This window comes from Elephantulus edwardii, unplaced genomic scaffold (genome assembly GCF_000299155.1).
Source record: "Elephantulus edwardii isolate Elephantulus edwardi_28Jun2011 unplaced genomic scaffold, EleEdw1.0 scaffold00070, whole genome shotgun sequence".
In the NCBI taxonomy this organism is placed as follows: domain Eukaryota; kingdom Metazoa; phylum Chordata; class Mammalia; order Macroscelidea; family Macroscelididae; genus Elephantulus; species Elephantulus edwardii.
The window spans coordinates 9,417,217-9,439,578 of NW_006399820.1; the positions used below are offsets into that span (position 1 = coordinate 9,417,217).

At 38.4% G+C, this 22,362-nt stretch overlaps 1 protein-coding gene and 1 pseudogene across 1 annotated transcript in view; both read right to left on the reverse strand.

Annotated features, from left to right (window-relative positions):
• CDKAL1 (CDK5 regulatory subunit associated protein 1-like 1) overlaps positions 1–22,362 on the reverse strand; it is an 886,114-nt gene that overhangs the window by 477,280 nt on the left and 386,472 nt on the right. The gene's annotated exons all lie outside the window — the stretch shown is intronic.
• Positions 1,018–7,745, reverse strand: LOC102877661 (annotated as a pseudogene).

Below are 22,362 nucleotides of genomic sequence, written 5' to 3' on the forward strand. Positions count from 1 at the left end.
CTTTTCATAAAAATTTTAACATAAGCACGTGATATCATATGAGCAGACGCACAAATAAACCAAAACTGAATTGTCATCTAGATGATGCCAGCTAATTGTCATCCTCTGTATGTAGAGCAGAACAGTGCGCCACTGGATTTTCAATGCTATGATTTCCAGAAGCACATCAAGAGTCTTCCTTCTAAAGCCTTTCGGTGAGTTTTCGCTATTACTCAAGCACTTAACCATTTGGATTACCTAAGACTCCATTATGAATCACACTCAACTCCCCAGCACCTAACAAGACTCACTTTCAGCCAGAAAGAATACAAACCAAAATGACAACAATATGTTCTTTGATGGCAACTATTTTTCCCTGCTTGTCCTGCTTGCCTTATTATTACATATTACATTATGGCATAATACATTATATTAAGCATTATCTGCATATCACTTATTCAAAACCCAACCCCATTGCCTTTAAGTTGATGGCAACTCAGTGACTCTACAGGACAGAGTGGAACTATTCAACAGGATTAACATGATTGCAAATCTTTACAGTGGCTGACTGCCACAACTTTTCCTCTGGAGGAGGCCTTGTGTTCAAAGTATAGACATTTCTGTTAGCAGAAATTTCTCAGATGTAAGAAAAGATAAATAGCTTTCTCAAAGTCACAGAGTTGGCAAATTATGGAAAAAGAACTGAGTCTATTATATTCTTAGCCCAGACACCATAGCACTGTTTGCTGAGGAACTGTTCTTATCACTCAGTGATACAATGGCTTATAGTAGACTGTAGACTGTAAAACTACTTTTCAATTGGTTCTATGATTTTTAGCTCTGTATGCTAAGCATTGGTTTCTTAGTGTGGGTTGTTTTTTTTTTAGCTGTTGCAAAAAGCTTTATTGTTTCATTTGGTCCAAGGCTTGGGCGAAGGGCTTCTGAATGGATAAGATTCTACATCAGGGTGGGATAGAGAAGCTTGCTCCTGATGGCAGGGGGACACAGAGGTTTCCCCCTGCAGGTCCCCGAAGGCCACTAGTTGTGCTTGAGGGTGAGACGTTCAAAGAGATGCTCACCCAGACCAGCCGGGGGGCCGCCCAGTCTTCTAATGTTGGTCAGATAGTCACCCATCTTCTTCGCAGTTTCTTCATCCAGTAAGTGGTTCTCCAGAAAGTCACAGAGACGGGGGTCAGTGTGGGCAGAACCCACGGCATGCAGATCCAGAAGGGCCTGGTTTAGGTTCTTCTCCAAGGCCAGCGCTGCTTGCAAGGCATCCAGGGTTTTACCCGACTCCCTTGGATGGTTTCTGGATGTCTTGGAAGAGGACTCACCCGCCCGCGCTGGTTTTGCAGTTTCAAGAGCCGCTCAGCACCTTCGCACTTCTCATTCCCCAACTCGTGGAAGAAGTGTCCCACCGCCTTCCAAGGCCACATCACGGTCAAAATAAAAACCGAGAGAGAGGTAGGTGTAAGAGGACTGCATGTGCAGGTTGACCAGACAGTTGACACTGGCTTCTGCTTCGGCCGAATAATTTTGACGGATCTGAGAGCTCACAGTTGGTCGAGGTTTTGGGGCTAGGGAAAAAAAGGTGTTAGCTGGTCCCGAAAATAGGGGATGGTTGAGATGGTCCCGAAGTTACGCCTGGAGATGAAGTTGTAGGACAGTCGGAGGCTGGAAGGGGGTAAATCCCTGGGTCTGTTGTGGAACTCGCTAAGCAATGTTAAGATATAGTCCCATTATTATTACTATGTTTAGTCTAAGATAAATGTTATAAAAATTAAGGCAATATACCATAATATTAAAACCATTTTTAAAATATCAAAAGGATTATTTCTACTACCACACAACACACCTTGCAAAAAAATAGCTTAAAATGCTATTTTTCACAGTTCTGCAAATTGACTAGGTTCAACTGGGCAGGTTTTTTGATCCATGTGGTGGCTGGACCGTTCAACATGGCTTCTTTACTCAATAACTAAGTCCTCAACTAGGAAGGTGGGCTGCCCAGGCATCTCTCAAGTACTGCCAGATGGGCAGCTGGGCCACTTTACCTGGTGGCTGAAGGCTCTCTATGCTGCAATATTCACCAGTGTGTAAGGGCTTATCCAATACCTGCTTGAATCGTGCTTTCTAATGTTCCAACTGATCTAAGCAAGACACATGACCAAGACCACAGTCACTGTGTAAGAGTTCTATCAACACAAAGCACAAATTCAGGAAGGTATGTTGCAGTTGAGGTCACTACCTATTAGTACAGTAGGATTTTTATAGTTCTTATCAACATGTTACATAGAGTAAAACAAATTGTTGATTATCCAGAATTGTGCAAGCTTAAGATTTTAAAATGTTTGCATGATGCCACTGTTGTAGAATGGGACTAACCTCGGGGTTGGGGAGAGATTGAATAAGATGTGTTCAATAATGTATACTGCACTGAAACAGAGGAGGGAGAAAACTGTTTAAAAGAGATATGTGACTAGGTATTTCTGTCATCACAGGAGTCTAGAGCGATGGCTACATGGTGGAGGGGACCTGGGGGAGGGTTTGTAAAACAATGAAAGAATCTTTTCTTTTACTTTTCCATAACTTTTGACTCATGTACTTAAAACTTGTTAGTTAAATTTGTGTCTTCTAAGTTGCAACACCCCCATGATACATCTTCAAGGATATGAACATGTACGGCTAAGCTCAATTAATAACAGTGCATCTAAATTCCAAAATAAATCTCCATAATAGTCTATGTGTTTCCTACTGCCAAAGGGGCCCTTTAGAGTAGTGAGAGAAGATCTTCACCCTGAAACCCACAGCGTCCCTTTTCAGCAGGAAGTAGCTAAGAGAATACGCCATCCCCTTTCCCTTATGAATCAGGGTGAAGTCTCTCTCAGGGAGGAGTGACAGGGAATGGCAAAGGACACACTGACAAAGGAGATTAAACAGAACTGGCTTTGACAAGCACTGTGGCAACTGGACAATTAAAACAGACATTCGGAGGGTGGGGGAAGAAGAACAAACTGGGGAAGAGGGTAGAGAGAATGGTACAGCAATGAAGGAATGAAAACCCAAAATCCTTGTAAATGTTCATTAATACTAATAAAATTTAATTTAAAAAATGTTTATCGGATTCATAATAATTAAATTATGTGTGTTTACGTGTATGCACATGTATATATCCTGTATCTCAAGCATACACTCATTACTACTGAGTCATTTCTGACTCATGACAACCTTCACTGGGTGTCTGAGGCTGTAAATCTTTATGGGAGGTGACTGTCCATTCATCTTCCATCTAATGGGCAGATGGTGGACTTGAACAACTGACTTTTCAGTGAGTAGCCCCAAAAGTTATATACAACACCAGCAGTGTCCCTTATTCATAATTCTTTTTCACTGTTGTGTACTAGTCTATAATACGTACACAACAGTTTATCAACTCATCAGCTTATGGACAGACTGTTCACAGCTTTCTACTTGGTGAAAAACCTTGTGAAGAACATGAAATATGTATATGTCTATTCAAGTTATTATTATTATACATCTAGGATACACTCAGGAGTGGAACTGCTTTATTGTATAGTATTTCTATTGCTAGCTTTTTAAGGATGTAGCATACCATTTTCCATAGTTGGTTGTACCATCCTTTTTTATTTTACCTGTTTTAGCACTCTTCAATTACAATTTACATGCAAGCAAGTTTCATTCTATAATTCTAGCACAGCAGTGTGTTAAAAATGCAATGTCCACACAGCATTGCCAATATTTTTGTTTGTTTTCTATCAGTGCTGTTGCATTGCCATTGCAAAGGTGAGATGATACATGACTACTACTAAAGATCAGTTCTGATTTTTCATTGCATTTCATTTCAATCTGGTTCATGACTGTAGGCATCTTTTCCTGTATTTGCTAGCTGCCTAATGTCTTTATTTAAAAAAATATATTGGTTTGCTTTCAAAGTTGATATACATTGTGTCTCATGAGCCTAATGTCTTTTGATGAATTGTCTGTTTTCAAATTCTTCTCCTATGTTTTTAAATCAAATTGTCTACTTGTTCAGGTATTAAAGTTTTTGAATAAAGTTCAAAGACTATACGCTTGTCATATATATTATTGCCAAAACATTTTTCCCTGTCATTAAGTTCTATTTTTATTCTTTGGTGAAGTCTTTTAGTGAGTTTTAATATTTTATTACTAGCAGACCTTAGTAATATTATGTCTTTTCTGCTACCTTTGTTTCTTTGATTTTAACTTAATCCATAAATTAGGTAACTTGTTTATCCAAATATGTTCTATCATTTTTATTTTTACATTTAGGTTCTAATTCCATTACAGATTTTTATTTCTTTTTTTTTAGGATGTGATATATGGATTGCGTTGCATTTCTCTACAAATGGAGAGCCAGCCATGTTTGCCAGATTCATTAAAGAGACTATGCCTTCACCAGCGAATGGATTTTCACTCACCAATTACTCTACAAGAGTAAGATGGACAATCTGCTCCTAGAATGATGATTTACACTCTCAAAATTCAAAGACAGGTATTTGAACCAACTCGATAGCAGTGCATTGGTTTTGGTTTTATTAATTTATATGACTTTTTTTCCCTCTTTCATGCCTTATTGCTTTAACTAGGAATCCCAGTATGATACTGAGTAAGTATAATGATAGAGAAGAGTCTTGTCTCGTTCCTATTCTCGAAGGGAATGCTTTCAGTCTGTGTTAAGAATAATGTTGGTTGTGGGTTTTATATATATGCTCTTAATTATCCCAAAATCTCCCTTGCATTTTTAAAAATTATTAATTCATAAAGAAAATTGTGTGCCAATAGGAAGTTATGTTTTTGTTTGGTTTTATGAAGTACTGGTGGTGTAATGTATGCTTTACATATGATGTGATGTGATGTGATGTGATAGAGGCTTTACATGTGGCTGCTAGCAAAACAATTGGTGGTTTGAATCTATAAATTAAGCAAGAAAAAGGTGAAACTGTTTCTTTAGAACTCTGTAGAATTTAGAATCTCCTCATTACAACTCTGGAAACCTGATATTGTTGCTATTATGTGCTGACAAGTCAGAACTGCCTGTGAACTACACGTTCTGTGGGTTTTCAGAGGCTAGAGATTGCCGAGAAGCTTGTTCATCTTTCTCCCAAGGAGTAGCTGATAGATTCGAACTGCCTGCCTTTGCATTGGAAGCACAACTCCTAACCCAGTAGTTCACCAGAGTACTGCAGGGAACCTGATGGAGGATTACAATGAGTTAGAAATGACTGAGCAGCAAATGAAGTGTTTGGTTTGGTTTGGTTTTGCCTGGCTTTATTGGGTCCACCCTAGCTTCCTAGAAGGATTACAGGAGTGTTTCCTCTGGTCTTGCATTTTGACATAGTTTGAATAGCATGTGTGTTAACTCTCTTCTGAATCAATCTCTCTCCATCCCTCCCCTCTTGTTGCTTCAAATTAACTAATAGTTGACCCTCCAGTATGTTTCCAATGCTGTAAATAATATGACAGAAAACTGTCCCTCTGTATCCTGCAAAGTGGCCAGTGGATTAAAAACATTACAGAAGGCAGAGCTTGATTAGCAGTCCAACTGTACACAGACAGCATCAGCAGATTTGGTAGAAATTTCAAATTACCTACTCTGGGTCATAAAGTTGGAACCAATCCAAAGCTGACCCTCCAGTGAATTTTCAGAAGCACTAAATCTCCTGGGAGAAGAATGATCAGCCTTCTCCCACACAGTGGCTGGGAGAGTCAAACAGTGTACCTTTTGAATTAAAGCACAGCTTAAATTAAATTAAAACACACCAGAGTTCCCTCTTTTTTAAAAATATGTACATTTATTGCTACAAAATGAACTCTAAGCACTGCTTTTGCTGTGTTCCAAAGGCTATGTTTATTGTTTTCATTTTCATTTAACTAAAATAATTTTTAATGTAGTCTATTATTGACTAGTTCTTAACTTGGGTGTTATTTCTATTTCCATGCATTTGAGTCCCCCACGTCTTTTTCTTCCTGCTGCTGATTTCTAATTTTATATTGCTGCGATCAGAGAAGATGCTTTGTATTATTTCAAAGTTTTCCATTTATTATGGCTTGCTTTGTTGCCTATATTATCCGGCCTACTGTAAAGAATTATTCATTTATATTGAAAAAGTACATGCATTGTATTATAGTTGGGTAGAGCATCATGCTTGTATATCTATGAAGTCAAGTTGGTCAACTGTCTTATTTAGATCTTCTATGTCTTTGATGCATTTGCTTCATTGAATTGTTCCTTCCGTCCTTTGCTGAAAGGTCTTCTACTGCTCTTGTGAAAGGGAGTTCTGGCAGCCTAGTGGTAAGGAGCTGTGCTGCCAACCTGAAGGCATGTGGTTCAAATCTACCAGCTACCTCGTGGAAGAGGGACGGACAATCTCTACCCATGAGATTTGGTGCTTCTGAAAACCCACTGGAGGATCAGCTATGAGTCAGTTACTACTTGATGGCACATATCAACAATATCTCCTGTGAAACTAGTTCTCTTTTAATTCATGACAGTGTTGGGTTTTGTAATTTCAAGTATGATATACCGTTTCTCCTTGTCTTCTGTGAAGCTTCTGCCTTAAAGTCTATTTTATGGGGCATTAATAGTGATATTTTAGCTTTATTTTTTGTTGCTATTTACTAGATATATTTTCACATTCTGATTTTAAGCTTATTTATAGTTTTATGTCTAAGATTATTTCTTTGGTAGACAGTAGACACAATGTTGGATTTTATTCTAATTGAATCTACCACTTTCTCTCTTGACTGGAGTATTTTACATTCAGGGTGATTATAAGTATGAATTTACTGCTGTCTTGGGGGAAGGGAGATATCAGTGATTTTTTTTTCCCTGCTCACATTTGTGTTGAGGTTTTTTGTTGTTTGTGAATTTTCTTTACATTCCTTTCCTTGTTGTTGCTTTTGTATTTACTGAATAATTAGGAGTTTTCTTCTTTTGTCTTTTGATGAGTAAATTTGCTGATTTTCTCTTGCATCACCCTTAAGTTTACCTTTATCTTGCTGGTCTCATAGTCTTTATTTTTGGTATTGTCTTGACTTCCTCTCTTTGTGGAAGTTCTATAATGACAAGATTTATGGGTTGGGAGGTTGAATAGTTGGATGGAGGCAAGTGGAAATGTGATCATCACTGGCTGTGGAGTGTGGGTTAAGAACTAGTATACTCTCGACAGCACACCAAGCCAGGGGTAGAGTTGGAGTAGACAGATCGCTGGGTGTGAGGCTTGCTCTCAATGAAATGGAAGAAGTGGGGGCTGCCTGGAGTCTAGTCTGGTGTGGCATATCCTATTGACACTCTGCTGCTTTGTGCATGCTATCCAGCTTAATGAATCCATGAATCTGTCCTACTGAGAACATCTTAAAAGTTACCATCCTGTGAGCCTCACCTTGAGAAGAAACTGAATTTGTCTCAAGAAGGCCAAGCTATGCTGGGATAACTAGCAAGGCATCTCATCTCTACCTATATCATGTATCTCTCTCAATGTCTTGTTACAGCTAGTTTTCAATTCTGTTCTTTATCCTGCCATTTGATGGTCAAAGTTTCAGCTTCATCATCTGAAAGCATTTCACTTGATTAATCAAGCCTTTGCTATAGGGGCATAACAAGGTGGGTCTGACAAAGTCACTTTCATGGCTCTCTTCTCTATTATACAGATTTAACTTTTACCTCTGGATAATAAGGCACTAACTGTACTTTTCCACTCATCATAAAACACTGGGGTAATCATGCTTTAAAAGGCTTATCACATTGTAAAACAAAAACTGAAACAAAGATGAAAAAAATTAACAAAAATTTGTAGATCAGAAAACACATGCCAAAAAGGATTTAGTGTCATGATTCTGAAACTTGTGAGAACTTCAAATGAAACACTGAAATCTAGCTCACACAATCGGACTGTTTTGAGATCATGGCTCAAAACTGCTATTTTTAAACTGCCCAAAACAAATCTGATGAGAGGTCTATTATGGGAAGAACTGAGCTGGGTGGGAGTTGGGGCACACTCTCTTGTCTTATATAGAATGGTGGATCCAGATTTATAGCTTGTTACTTTGCATCAATGGGACATTTTATCCCCTGGGAGTATTTGGTCCAAAGCATTCAAATCATTTGAAGAGTCATCTGAAAATGCAAATTCCTGGGCCAATGAACGAAAGAGCTGGGAATCTAGTCACAGATTTACTTTTTTGCTAAACTTGATGAGAGTAAAGTTGAAGATCCACTTCTATGATGACCTTTGTCACCACCATTCACATTCCTTAACTAGAAATCAACAAACTAAGATCTACTAGGTGTGCAAGATCATTGATACATTTAATCCTTCACAACTTCATTAAATTCATTCTTACATCAAGTCTCATTCTTAACAACATTTTCACTGTTTAAAATTTCTTCCCTTCATACTTCTGTTTGGAGTATCAGAAAAGATGAATTAGAAGGCATATTTTAGAGAGGGAGTAATCTAAATCAAATACTACTTTCTTTTATTACAAATAACATGAAAGGTGCTGGAACTCACCAAAAGAAATAAAGATTATATCTGAGAGCAGCAAATAAAAGGAAATAGAGAAATTTATAACCTCTGCAGAGCGGCCAAGGTTCCACTAACCAAAAGGGAAAAAAAATTTTTTTATCATGCAGAAAATTGTGCTCGCTGTACCTGACATTGTGCAAGTATGTTTACTGCGATTTAATATCCACACAAGCAGGAGAAGAAATTTAATAATTTCTCAGCTGGAATGAATTGACAGCTAGTGTTAGAAAGTGCAGACTCTGCAGAATCAATAAAAGCTGCTGGCATCACAGAGTAGTATTTCTGCCCAGAAAACATCTCACAAAGGTCAAGTTTACAAACCACCAGGTAGCAGTATCACTTTCACATCTTTCCAGGGCTATTAAAATTCTATTAAACAACCTTCCAAAACTAACTTGCAGCCTTTAAAGTTCACCAAAACCATCCCTGAGACATATCACCCTCAGTTCAAACTCTAAAAGCAAACCCTCAGTTAACTTTTGTCCTTTTGCCATGAAATATTGTTGAGAGATTTTGCTTTTCCAATAGAAAAGTATCGGAGCAAACGGATCTTTATTTTTTAGCTATAATGTGGACCAGAATGAGCATGCCCTTCTAGAAAAATTGTATCTATTGTTTAGCCAGCAGGTGATGATTCCTAAAAGTAAATTATTTCCCCAGGGCAAATCTTGGAAAGCTACCACTGCTAAACTAGTCTTATAAAATGAAGTCTAGGGAATGTGTCACAATAATCAACATGACAGAAAAACACTCAAAACCAAGCAATGGATCTCCACCTTAGAAGCAAGATCTTTCCATAGAGTATCAGCAGTTCTAAGTCGTAGGTGGAATCCTAATAGCATGTAATTCGAATCCACCATCTGCTCCATGGAAGGGGGGAAATCTGCTCCTATATGATTAACTGCCTCTGAAAACCTGCGGAAGGGACAGCTATGGGTCGGTTCTGACTCAGCGGTACACAAAACCAACATCAATTCTCAAGAGCAACTACGTATTCTACATTCACTGAAGGTGGCATAGTCTGCATGGAGTCAGCATTGGCCAGTCAAAGGTGGTGGCACTTTGGTAGTTCAAATCAATTAGCAGCTCCAAGAGTGTGAGATGGGCAATCTCCTCTCATGTGATTTATGGCCTGTGAAAACCTGATGGTAGGTCTGCTATGAGTGGTTTCTAACTCAGAGGCAATGACTTGGCTTTATAAAAAACAACACAAGGGGGGAGGGGTTTGTGCGGGGAGAAGGGTGCAACAATGAATGAATGGAATTCCAAAATCTCTGTAGATGTTCATTGAAATGAAAAATAAACAACCTAAATTTTAAAAAAAACACCAAAAACACCACAAAACCTAAGCACACTGTTACAAAGGCTGATCCTAACCCTGTATTGACTCAGTCTCGGAGGCACTTAAAACACAAATGAAAGGAAATGGGCTTGTATGTTCCCTCGGACAAAGTATTTCTCTCCACACTGAACAGATATGCCTGACTGACTACATATCCAGGCAAAAGTTTTTCCTCACAAGGGCATAATGTCATTATTTGCTTATTCTATCTTTAAAATAGATTAATTTAAACATCAACAACACAGTGTTCATGTACCTCAGGACCTTTAGACAGGGAACTCTGTTTCTCTGTACAAACAAAATGCTTTGATGAAAGAATTAAGATTGTAGTGATGGATGGCAGGCTGTATGTTCTTCTAATTCAGTGATTTTCAAATATTTAAAAAATCAATTGCATAAATCAGTTTAAAAATTTATAAAAGCATTATTACAGATGAAATACACTCATATATGTTGTTGGTGGTGTTGTTATGTGCCATTGAGTTGCTTCCGACCTTATGTAAACATCTAGCTCTGAACCTTGCTCTACCCTAAGTCAACCTTCTCATCTCTAACATGCCTACCCCTATTACCCCAGTCACTGAGTGAACCCATCTCTTTCCAGGTCGTCTTCTGTTGTGTTGTCCCTCTCCCCTCCCAAACAGGATGTCTCTCTCCAAGGACTGGTTTGATCTTGAAACATGCCCATAGAATGTCTGATGAAGCTTCAGAATACTTGCCTCTAAGGAGCAACCTGGCTTTAACTTCTCTAGGCTGAACCTATTTGTTTTCCTAGCTGTCCAATGTATAGTGAATACTCTTCTCCAACACCACAACTGAAAGGCATCAATATTATCATTCCTAGTCCTTGTCCAGCTTTCTGATGCATAGCAAGTAACTGCAAAGACTATGGCCTGGATCAGGTGCACCTTAATATCCAGACTGACATCATTGCTTTTCAGTACTCTAGAGAGTTCCCTTACAGTAGACCTTTCCAATGCAATTCATTTTTTAGTTTCCTGTCTGCTAGTACCAAGAGTTATAACTGTGGATTCAAGCAAACTGAGTAACAATTCAAGCAAACTTTTAACAATCTCAATCTCTTCACCATCTATCATGATGCTGCAAATTGGCCCAGTGGTGAGAATCTTTGTCTCCTTGATGCTGAGCATCAATCCATATTGAAGGCTGCAGTCCTTGAGCGTCTGCAGCAAGTGCTTCAGGTCCTCTTCACTTTCAGTAAGCAAAGTTGTGTCATCTGCATCACACAGGTTACTGATGAATCTTCCTCCAATCCTGATGTCACATTCCTCCTCTTAGAGCCTGACTCTCAGATGATCTGTTCTGCATATGGAGTGAAAACGTATGGAAATTAGATGCATCCCTGGCGTACATCCATCCTGATTCTGAGTCACGTACTGCTTCCTTGCTCTGTTCTGATGACTGCCTCCTGGTCCAAGTATAGGTTTCAGATAAGCACCAGCCATCAAGTGTTCTGGGATTCCAATTCTTCTCAGAGTCAGCCACAGTTTATTGTGATCCACACAGTCAAATGTCTTGTATAGTCAATGAAACACGGATAGACATGCTTCTGGTACTTCCGGCTTTTAGCCAAGATCATCTAACATTATACATATATTTGTGAATTATACTCATGCATTATTATATTTAAAGCAACCCTATATGCAAAGTGTTTAAGTGCTCACCCATTAATTGCAAGGTTGACAGTTCAAACACAGCAGTTCTTTGAAAGGAAAAAGATGTGGCATTCTGATTATCTAAGGATTTACTTTATCATGTAAGGTCTCTGGTGGCCTAGTGGTTAAGGAAAGGCACTGTCTACCCAAAACTAAGTGATTCAAATATATTAGCTGCTTCAAGGGAGAAAAATGGGCAATCACCTTCTGTGCCATTTAAACATCTGAAAATCAGCTGGAAGGTAAACTGTAAGTCAGTTCTGACTCAGTAACACACAACAGCATAGGGTCTCTAGAGAATTTTGTAGGCTACTTAAAGACAAGTGGTTCAAATCCACCAGCAGCTCTGTGGGGGAAAGATGAGCAATCTCCTTTTACGTGATTCACTGTCTCCAAAAACCTGCTAAATGTTTAGCTGTGAGGTGGTTCCAACTCAACAGCAATGAGGTTTTCTTTAAAGAGGGTCACTATGAGTTCAAATGCGCAAAACATCAATAGATTACTGCATTACAATATTGCAGCAAATATAAAATGTGCACAAAAGAGGAGGAAATATAAATAAACATAAATCTTAATATCTTCTTCGTGCACCCTAGTGTGTCAGATCTGCAGAAGCAATATGAGTAATGCCAAGTACTTTTGATTTAGGGTTTGGCTAAATTCACTGTTTATTTCAACATTCTAAGATAGTCAAGGTTCATCACTTGATTGTGAGAGACCGGTCACAAAGTTCAGGATGACACCTTGCTTAGACTTCAGTTTCTATCACCTTGCAATGCAAATCTTAAGAATGTGGAAACCCTAAGTTACAAGCCTCTATAATCAAATTCCTTTATGAAGACAAATGACTAAAAAAGTTATCACAAGAAAACCACAAATGCATTGATTATACAGTGTCCCTTTTCAGCAGGAAGTAGCTAAGAGAATACGGCATCCCCTTTTCCTTATGAATCAGGGTGAAGTCTCTCTCAGGGAGGAGTGATAGGGAATGGCAAAGGACACACCGACAAAGGAGATTAATCAGAACTGACTTTGACAAGCACTGTGGCAATTGGACAATTAAAACAGACATTCGGATGGCGGGGAAGAAGAACAAACTGGGGAGGAGGGTAGAGAGGATGGTGCAGCAATGAAGGAATGAAAACCCCAAATCCCTGTAAATGTTCATTAAAACTAATAAAATTTAATTAAAAAAAAAAAGAAATTTTTTCAGAGTGCTGTGCTTTTTGTGGTTTGCCTATAAGCTCTATTGAGGAGTGTCAAAACATACACAGTATGTGAGTCTGAATGTTTAAGGGATGCTGCTGAGATCAGCTTCATCCCTCATTATTTCTATATGAGGCAACTCCTAAGTGAAAAACTTTCCTTCTATCTAATCTAATGCAAATCTATTATTTTTTTTAATCTTTCCTCTCCTATAGGTCTGTATGTCCTATGAATTTCTGAACATTCAGAGTTAAAATGAAGCTAAATTTTAGAATTCACCTATGTGAGTATAGCCTACTTTCTGGCATTCCACCATTCTATAACTCTGGACTTTTATATTACATCTGTTTTCCCAGGGCCTTATTATTTTATCTGTCTTATATAATAAACAGCAAAGCTGTAAGTTCTTTTGTAGGGAAGTCTAGTGGCAAAAAGCACTATCTCTTAGGTTCCTAACTCAAAGAGCTTAAATTTAAGTCCAAACCCTATGAACCTGAAGAAAGGATGAAAGGCACCCAAGCGTTGAGGACTCTCCTTAAAAGGGTCGCTATGAGTCACCTGAGACTCGACGGCACTTAACAACAATAATATCAACACATTGAGGGAGATCAGCTGGCCCAGTGGACAGAAAGCAATGCTACCAAGCCAAAAGTGGGTGACTTTTAATCTGCAGCCCTCTTTCATTGTTTCATTCAGACATTCCTCTAGGTCGTATAGCCCTGGTGTACAAGTTGCCATACCATGGTCACTTGTCGTTGCTATGAGGCTGAACACTGTGACACTAATGTGTCAAATGCATTAATGGTCAGTTACCCAATGTGGACAGAGAGTGGGGTGGAGCTCCCCAATTAAAACAAGCTTGGAAGGAGGAGTGGCATCCACTTCCATAACAGCTTGGCTCCAGAAACCCTATGAACCTGGAGAGAGGATGAGAGACACCCAAGCATCGAGGACTCTCCTTCACAGGGTCGCTATGACTTGACAGCACTTAACAACAACAACAGTTTCTCTGATGCAGAAAAGTGGGTAGTCTCCTTCTATTAAGATTTACAGACTTAGAAACTCACTGGAGGGTCGTCATCAGTCAGAATCGACTGCACAGCCATGAAAAACACTTTCTGAGAATATGAGACAGTTTTCTTTAAAAAATAATTGTCACCAGTAACAAGTGGGGGATGGATTACACTCTGGGTTTTGTTTTGGGTTTGGTTTTATTTTTGTTGTTGTTGTTATTTTTAAAGCCAGATTTCAGAAACACTAGATTACAAGTCCTTTGAATGCATAAATACATGTGTTGTCATATGCTGTGGAGTGAGAACCTATTCATAGCTGACCCTCCAGTAGGTTATCAGAGGCTGTGAATTACACAGGAGGTGACTATCCATTATTCTTCTGTCGAGCCAGTGGTACATTCAATTTGTCTTTGGATTGGCAGCACAAATCCTTATCTACTAGGCCACCAGAGCTTCTGATTGAAGTTCAATATTAAAAAAAAAAGAACAAATCAAAAAACAAAGCTTCTCACCACTGAGACAATTGGCAGCATCATGACAGATGGTGAAGAGATTGAGATTGCTAACAGCTTCAGTTTGCCTGGCTTCACAATCAACACTCTTGGTACTAGCAGTCAGGAAATTAAAAGATGTATTGCATTGAGGAAGTCTGCAGTCAGAGACCTCTCCAAAGTACTATAGAGCAATGATGTCAGTCTGCAGACTGAGGTGTGCCTGATAAAGGCCATGGTCTTTGCAATCACTTGTTATGCATCAGAGAGTTGGACAATGACTAAGGAGGACAGAAGAACTGATGCCTTTGAGCTGTGGTGTTGGAGAAGAGTATTGAATATACCATGGACTGCTAAGAGAACAAACAGGTCCATCCTGGAGAAGGTAAAATCAGGCTGCTCCTTGGAGGCAAGGATTCTGAAGCTTCATCTGACATACTCTGGACATGCTGCGAGGAGAGACCAGTTTTGGGAGAGGGATGCCATGCTTGGGAGGGTTGAGGGACAGCGCAGGAGGGGAAGACTATCTATTAGGTGGATTAATTCAGTGACTGGGGTAATGGAGATAGGTGTGTCAGAGACAGTGAGATTGGCAGGATAGAGCAGGGTTTAGGGCTGTTGTACATAGGATCACTATGATTCGCAGGCAACTCAATGACACATAACAACAACTACAACAACACACACACACACACACATATATGAATATATGAATCTCACACATATTAAAATATAAATAACTGTGAACACACTATGCACAAATGTTTTTCTATTAATGAGCATTAGAATTGCATCCTTATTTCTGCCAACAAAGAAAAGCTGTTTGGCAAACAGCTTTTTATGTGCAGGAAGTTTAATTATCTGCAATCCTCACATGTCCTCCCCAAGTCTCTTTATTGGCAGAAGCAATCAAAGGTTTATTGTAACAGTGCATTGTTGTCATAGCTGCTCTAAAGCGTGTGCTTATTAGCAGAAACACGCTCTGTCTAGTAAGTGCTCAATAAAGATTTGTTGAATGAATGGAAAAATAACCACCTATAAATTTGATAGTCACTTTACTTAAAGTACCATTGTTTCGACAGTTTTCTAACAGCAAGTGCCCGGGAGCTCTCCTGGATACTGCACAGGAAGTTGCATTGTTAACCCACTGGTGGTATCTCCCTGGCAATCTAAATCCCATCAGAGAAAGAATCCCTCAAGAAAAAGAAGAGCATTTCCTCCTGTGCAATTTACAGCCTCTGAAAAATTCACTTGGAGGGTTCTGACTTGATGGCAATGTGTTTGAGTTTGTTCTTTTTAGCACCAAGAGAATCTCAATACTAAGTGCCAAGCTGTTATCATCCTATGACCAAATATAGTGGTTAACAGGAACTCTGTACAAAGAAAGGTTAGGAGGACAGAGTCCTGGTGAATTAAAGAGAAGCCCAAGTTAAAAAGGGCAGAGAGGAGAGACAACTATTGTCAGTTTGCTGACAACAGCTTCAATAGTTATCTGCAGTTTAAATATACAACGGTACTTGTTGAAGGTAAAAGCCTCAGTGAGTTTTCTTAACCCAGGATTTGTGTCTCACTTCTGTGTACCTATATTTTTCTCACTTCCACCTGCCATTCTTAGTCTTCCTAAAATTGGAAGAGCTCATTGATGAACAGAGTTTTGTCTTATTTAAATTTGTAATTCTCACAAATGATAACATCAGTACACAGTGATCTTAGTTACCTGTTGCTGCTATAGCAGAAATATAACAGTACGTGGTTTAACAAGGGGGGAAACCCTTGTTTTCTCACAGGTTAAGGGACCTAGAAGTAAAAATCAGGGTGCTCACTGGACAGGAAGATTTTCTTTCTTTGCCGGCTCTGAGGTGATATTTAAGACTCCTTAGCATGTATTCTTCACTCGTTGGTAATCGTCATGAGGTATGACATCTGTCTTCTTTCATCTCTGCTCTTGTCACTGTTCCAGTTGAGTTTGTTTTTTAATATCACAAAAGTAATTGCTTAAAACACATCTCACACTGATGTGATCTCGCAATACAGCAATGAAGATCTATTGCAAATAAGATTATAATCACACGTACAAGGGTTGGGATTGATAACATGCATTTTTTGCAAAATGCAATCCCTAACATTAGTAAATGTTGGTCTTTCCTGTGTTTCATTTTATCATTAAACCAAGAGCTCACTAATTAACATGGTTAAGTTCCAAAGTCTAGTATATTATGTGGAAATCTAAATTATATGAAAATGGAGGCTCAGATCACAGAATGGAAAATGACTGCATCATTTTCTACCAAAATGAATCTATTACATTATATAACTATCAAACTGCAACAGTTCTTAACTGCCAAACCAGAGAGAATGATGGCCCAAGCAAGCTGGCACATAACCTTAACCAGCACAGTGTTCGCTCACCTCACACCTCAGCATTCGTTACTATGAGATGCATGTACATCCTTCTTGAGAAAAATGGCCAGATGGTATATATTTCACTGTATTAAGTGCAAAATGGCAGTTAAAAGGAAGTTGATAGGTGAGGAGTCGTTATACAACTATACCATCTACACTACCAGTTCTCTGCTGCAGTTCAAATCTTTGGCTATACGTTAAATACACAAAAGATATTCTTAGGAGACCTCTGGTGGCCTAGTGGCAAGGGACTGCACTGCAATCCAGGAGGTGCGCGGTTCAAATCCACCAGATGCTCTGCTGGAGAAGGAGGAACAATCTCCTCCCATACCAGTCAGATCTGATTTGATGGTACACACACAAAAAAATAATAAAAATAAAAAAGAAAGAGGTCAGTTTCATTTAAAAATAAATAAAATAAAATAATTTTTTTAAAAAAAGATCTTCTTAGAAAATACAAGGATTCATCCACAGAAATTATGCTGTAATTGTCAGAAATGGAGCATAAGCATAAATGTGTTTTAGTTTTATTCTAACAGGTTTGTCCTACAGAGGGTGAAACCAGGCTGTTCCTTGGAAGCAAGGATTCTGAAGCTTCACCTGACATACTTTGGACATGTTGCAAGGAGAGACCAGTCCTTGGAGAGGGACGTCATGATTGGGAGGGTGGAGGGACAGCACAGGAGAGGAAGACCTTTGATGGGATGGACTAATTCAGTGACTGGGGTAATGAGGGTAGGTGTGTCAGAGACAGTAAGATTGGCACAGAATAAAACAGGGTTTAGGGCTGTTGTACATAGGGTCACTATGAATGTTGCAGGTGACTTGATGGCACATAACAACAACCACCACCACCAAATAATATGAATAAACAGCCAGACTAAGAAAGCTGCCAGTTCGAGATTGACATGAATAATTAGAGACTACATCTTTCTCTTATGGATTTATAATGCATATTAGCATAGCAAAGAATAGAAGAATTTTAGCTGTAAAGAATCTAATTCAATTTTCTACAAGACAGCTTTCCTTGAAAGTTTACAGTAAAACTCCTTTTTCAATAGCTCCTGTTATAAATACCCTTTCACTGGAATACAGCCATGTTATAGGGCTGAGGTGAAAAGTTATCTCAGAGATATAAATTATTTGTTTTCTAGTCCTTTAAGCAAGTGTTTGCCACCCCTGATTTAGAGCATAGGAAGCTTGGCCCTGCTAACCCAAAGGCTACACTTCCCTGGCTAGTGGTTCAAATTCACCAGTGGCTCCATGGGAGAAAGACAGGCAATCTAATCTCCTCCTGTGCAATTTACAGCCTGGGAAAACCCAATGGTAGGTCAGCTATAAATTAGTTCTGGCTGGACAACATAGAGCTGAGTGTTCAGTATGAGTTGGATTAGTGTGACCAGACCAGAGGACTACTAATGCAAACCTGTGAATTCAGGTAGGATCCTAAAACTTTTCAGAATTCATTTGACAAAGTTCTCTTTATTACTAAGTTTGAACTCCACTAAACTAAAAATCCAGAGATTTGAAAAGGCAAATACCAATAAACGTCACTCTATTTCACCACAGAGAGTTTTACCAAGTGTTCTTTAACAGTGAAGTTACCAGCTTATTAAAACAGGATCGGTGGTAAAAATCTACTTGTTATCAATCATATTAACCTTCCCATTATGTACATTACATTTATTAAGTTGTCTTATCAAAATTACTTATGAAAATTACATTTTAATATTACATTCTTAGATTTTACAAAAATCAACAGAAAGACAATGCATTTAATTTTTATATCCTACCAATTAAAAGCACTTTGATTATTCATTGTCTCTTCGGAAAGAATATATGAAAAGGAAATGTCCTTAGTGTTTAAATTTCAGAAACATGCAGATTTCTTATACCTAAAAACATGCTTAATTTCACAACTCTCAAATTATATAAATGATCCAGCTAGGGTTGAACCGTTTATAAAATTTTATTCTTTCATCAAAACAGAATATGACATTTTGTACAGCTTTTATTGCATAGAATCATTTCATAAAATCTGACTAAAATCCTTCTTAGAAGCTGAAGATATATAACAAACATGTAAATTAACATCCTTTATCCTATGGAACTGGAAGGAGTGGCATCCACTTCCTAAACAAATGCCTCTGGAAACTCAATGACCTTTGATAAATGTCAATAGTTATAGAAAGGTTTCAGGCCTTTTGTTCATAGGGTCACTAGGAGTCATGCTTGACTCGAAGGCAATCAACAACAAACAACAACATTCTACAGAAGAAATGACGTTTGCAATTTTAATTGGACACAGGACACACAAAAATGTAAAAGAAATACAAAAGATTGTTCAAAGTAGGTGCCATATAATTTAATGGAATGAAATTATGGGCCCCTTTTGAATCTTCAATGAATACATACTAATCATTTGGTATTGGTTAAAAATGTAGCTTTGTAATATACAACAGACAATTTGAAATTTATGCAGCAGAAAAATTAGGGCTTGTAACTTTTTCTATCAGGAAGCAACACTTCCCCCCTGCATTTCATAATTAATCTTCTAACCAAAAGACATTACCTTTGGAATCTTGAAATGAAGCAGAATCCACTTTTTATGCAATCCCCACATATACAGTGAAATCATTAAGCATTAGAACTCTCTCTTCTGAATATTTCATCTTCATTTATTTACCTATAAACCTACCCGATTTATGCCACATATCTTGTGAGACTGTTCAGATTTATGAGGGAGGAGAAAAGTACCAACACATAAATGAGATCTAGAAAAGCACACGATAGCTATAAAAACAGCTCATCCATCATTCCTACATTTTGATTCCAGAGACAGCATCCAAAGGTGTTGTTTCCACACCGCTCACCCGGCACACTTAAAAAGGTTTGCTCCATCACTTATAAAACTGAAACTGATTGATTAGCTGCTAGAGAAAAATCAATACAAATATCCTAGAAAACACTAGCTTGTAAATTCATTCTGGCCCCAACAAAGTCCTGGTCACTGCTTGACATGTTTTTCTAGATATCTAAAATGCAACCATGTCAAACCCCAGCCCCTAAACACTTATTTCCAGGAATTTTTACAGCCTGAGAGCTCAGTCAAGGTGGAGAAGTGAAGGGTAAGGTTTCTCAGCAGCCCCCTGGAAACAAAGAGATGATACCCAGAAGATAACTAACGAATAGATCTTAGGCTCGAAGCAGCACTGTCCACAAACATGAAAAACATGTTGAGAAGGTGAAAACAGCCAATACACACATCAAGGGAAATGGTTTAGGGGAGAGGAAAAATAAGGTTAGAAAAATAATTTTTAAAATACACTTTTTGGTAAAAGGTAAAGTCTATGTTTAAAACTAAAAATAACTGGCTTTAATGCTAGCCATTCAGGAGCTAAAGAGCTCAGTTTGGGGGGAGCAAGGTACAGCAGATCTATGTACTGTTGTTGTCAGGTTCCTCCAAGTTGAGGATGACTCATAGTGACCCTATGAACAACAGATCTGAATGCTGTCCTGGCCTGTGCCATCCTCACAGTCTCTGAAACATTCAAGTCCACTGGTGCAGTCTGTGGTGTTAGCCTAAAACTTGGCACCTATCTATCTATCTATCTATCTATCTATCTATCTATCTATCTATCTATCTATTTTAGCCATTAATTAGCCTCTGTGGTCCCAGCTACCTTAACTGCAGACATTTAGGCTTGCAAATCATCAGCTGCTGAAGTAGCATTAAGAAGGCTTCTCACACTGGGAAGGAAGACTTGGAGTAGCAAGGCTTGAGACAACAAAGACTTGTGCCAGGCAGCAAGAGCCTGTGAGAGCGAGATTTGGGTGGTGGAGAGACTGGCACTGCTGTGGACAAACTGGCAAAGTGAGATCTGAGGCTCCTTACGTTTGTGCTGGTCACAGTTGGATTTTGCTGTCCATGGCCTTTTATGATTGAAGGGATAGCAGCTTGCTAAATTGAAACTGGAGCCTGGACTAACTTGGGACGGCTAGGCTAAAACCTGGACTTGTGATATTCTTGGCCTCCCCTACCCTTCAACTTCTTTCCCTAATAAGCCCCATTGTTGGTACCGTCACTGTGAGTCTGTGGGTCAGCAATGAATAAACAAACCTCTATTGCTGGTGCTGTTGAGGCACCATGGGGCTGGGCTTCTGATCTACTTTCTTCTCTGGGGTGGGAAGAGAATGTGTTATTCTTACTCTCTCTGGCCTATTTTGAGAGAAGCTCCTAGTCCTGTGTTCCATGTCTTGTTTTCCCCTATGTAGACACAGATACAGTGTCATTCCATCTGGCTGACGGTCTTCCTCTCCTTCACTGCCCTTCTCCTTTCTAAGCACTATGTCCCTCTCCAAGGAATCACCTCTCCTATCATTCCAAAGCATTTGAGAGGAAGCTTCATAACATCATCATTGCCTCCAAGAAGCAGTCTGGCTAAACAGCATATTTTTAGTACTCTGAGAAACGATTTAAATTCAGATTTCATTATTTTGAGGTTTTTCAGGTTCTCTTTTGAGTGTTTCTGTGCCTTTAGTTTAGTCCTTAGTCTCTGCATTTCTTTTAATTACCAAGAAATTGTTTTTTTTTATAAATACCGCATGTTTCATAAATATGCTATCGAGAAAGAGACTGAGACCTTAGTGCAAATCCTACCAAATGATGGGCAGCCTGGATTCCAATCCTTACTCCGCAAATGGCTTAAATGTTTTGGGTTTTGGGGTGGTGGTGTGTTCCCCCTGCCCAATTTATTTGTATATCTGAAGCACAGTACCCATAAAAAATTAAGAAAAGGAAAAATATACCTTTGTAACAATGATAAATTTAACTTTGACCAACAAAGTAGCTTTACACAGGGTGCTAAAATTTGTTGGTAGTATACGCAAACTATTCTCTTACAGTGATTTTTATAGGACTATGCTTATTATTCATTACAGGAAAGGCAATCTAATCACAATATGATAAAGATTTCAGTGTTTTCTGGTCCAAATAAGATTTCTCATATCAAAATTACTAAAAACAAGTAAACAAACAAAACCTAAATATGCAGAAGTCATAGATAAGAAAGTCAGTTATTTCTTCTGTTGTATTTATCTTTATAATTATTCTTCACAATCTTGAAGTTCAAACTTGAATATTGTCTAAAACTATTAAAATAAGTGTCTTTTGCAGAAAAAGAAAAAGGAAGATCAGGCTATCTTACTTGTAAAATTGAGCTTAAAGATCAGTATCATCTATAGGAGGAAAGGCCATTTGTAGTATAAATTTACATTTCTCAAATTTGGAAAATGAAAGGCAATTGCTATGCTGTATAGTTTCTATCTATACAGAGATTTTTCATAAAACATATTTTAGAACCAAAAATAAGAATAATTTAATTGTAGACATTAATGTCTTTATTATAGATGCTTCAATAGTCTTACCTGAAATAAGATTTCTGTTCCATGATTCCTTCTAAATTCCTTTAGTTTAAATAATATGTCTCCTTTATACTATTGTCAAAATCAATTTCTTCAAATATTTCATTTCTAACTCTCACAAGAAGGAACATTAAGTATGTTACTGAGATAGGAAAAGGAATTTCTGGTGGTGTGGGGAGTTGCACTGGTAGCCCAAATGCAGCAACTCTATGATTCGAATCTGCAAGCAGTGTGTTGGGGAAAAAGATGGGCAACTTT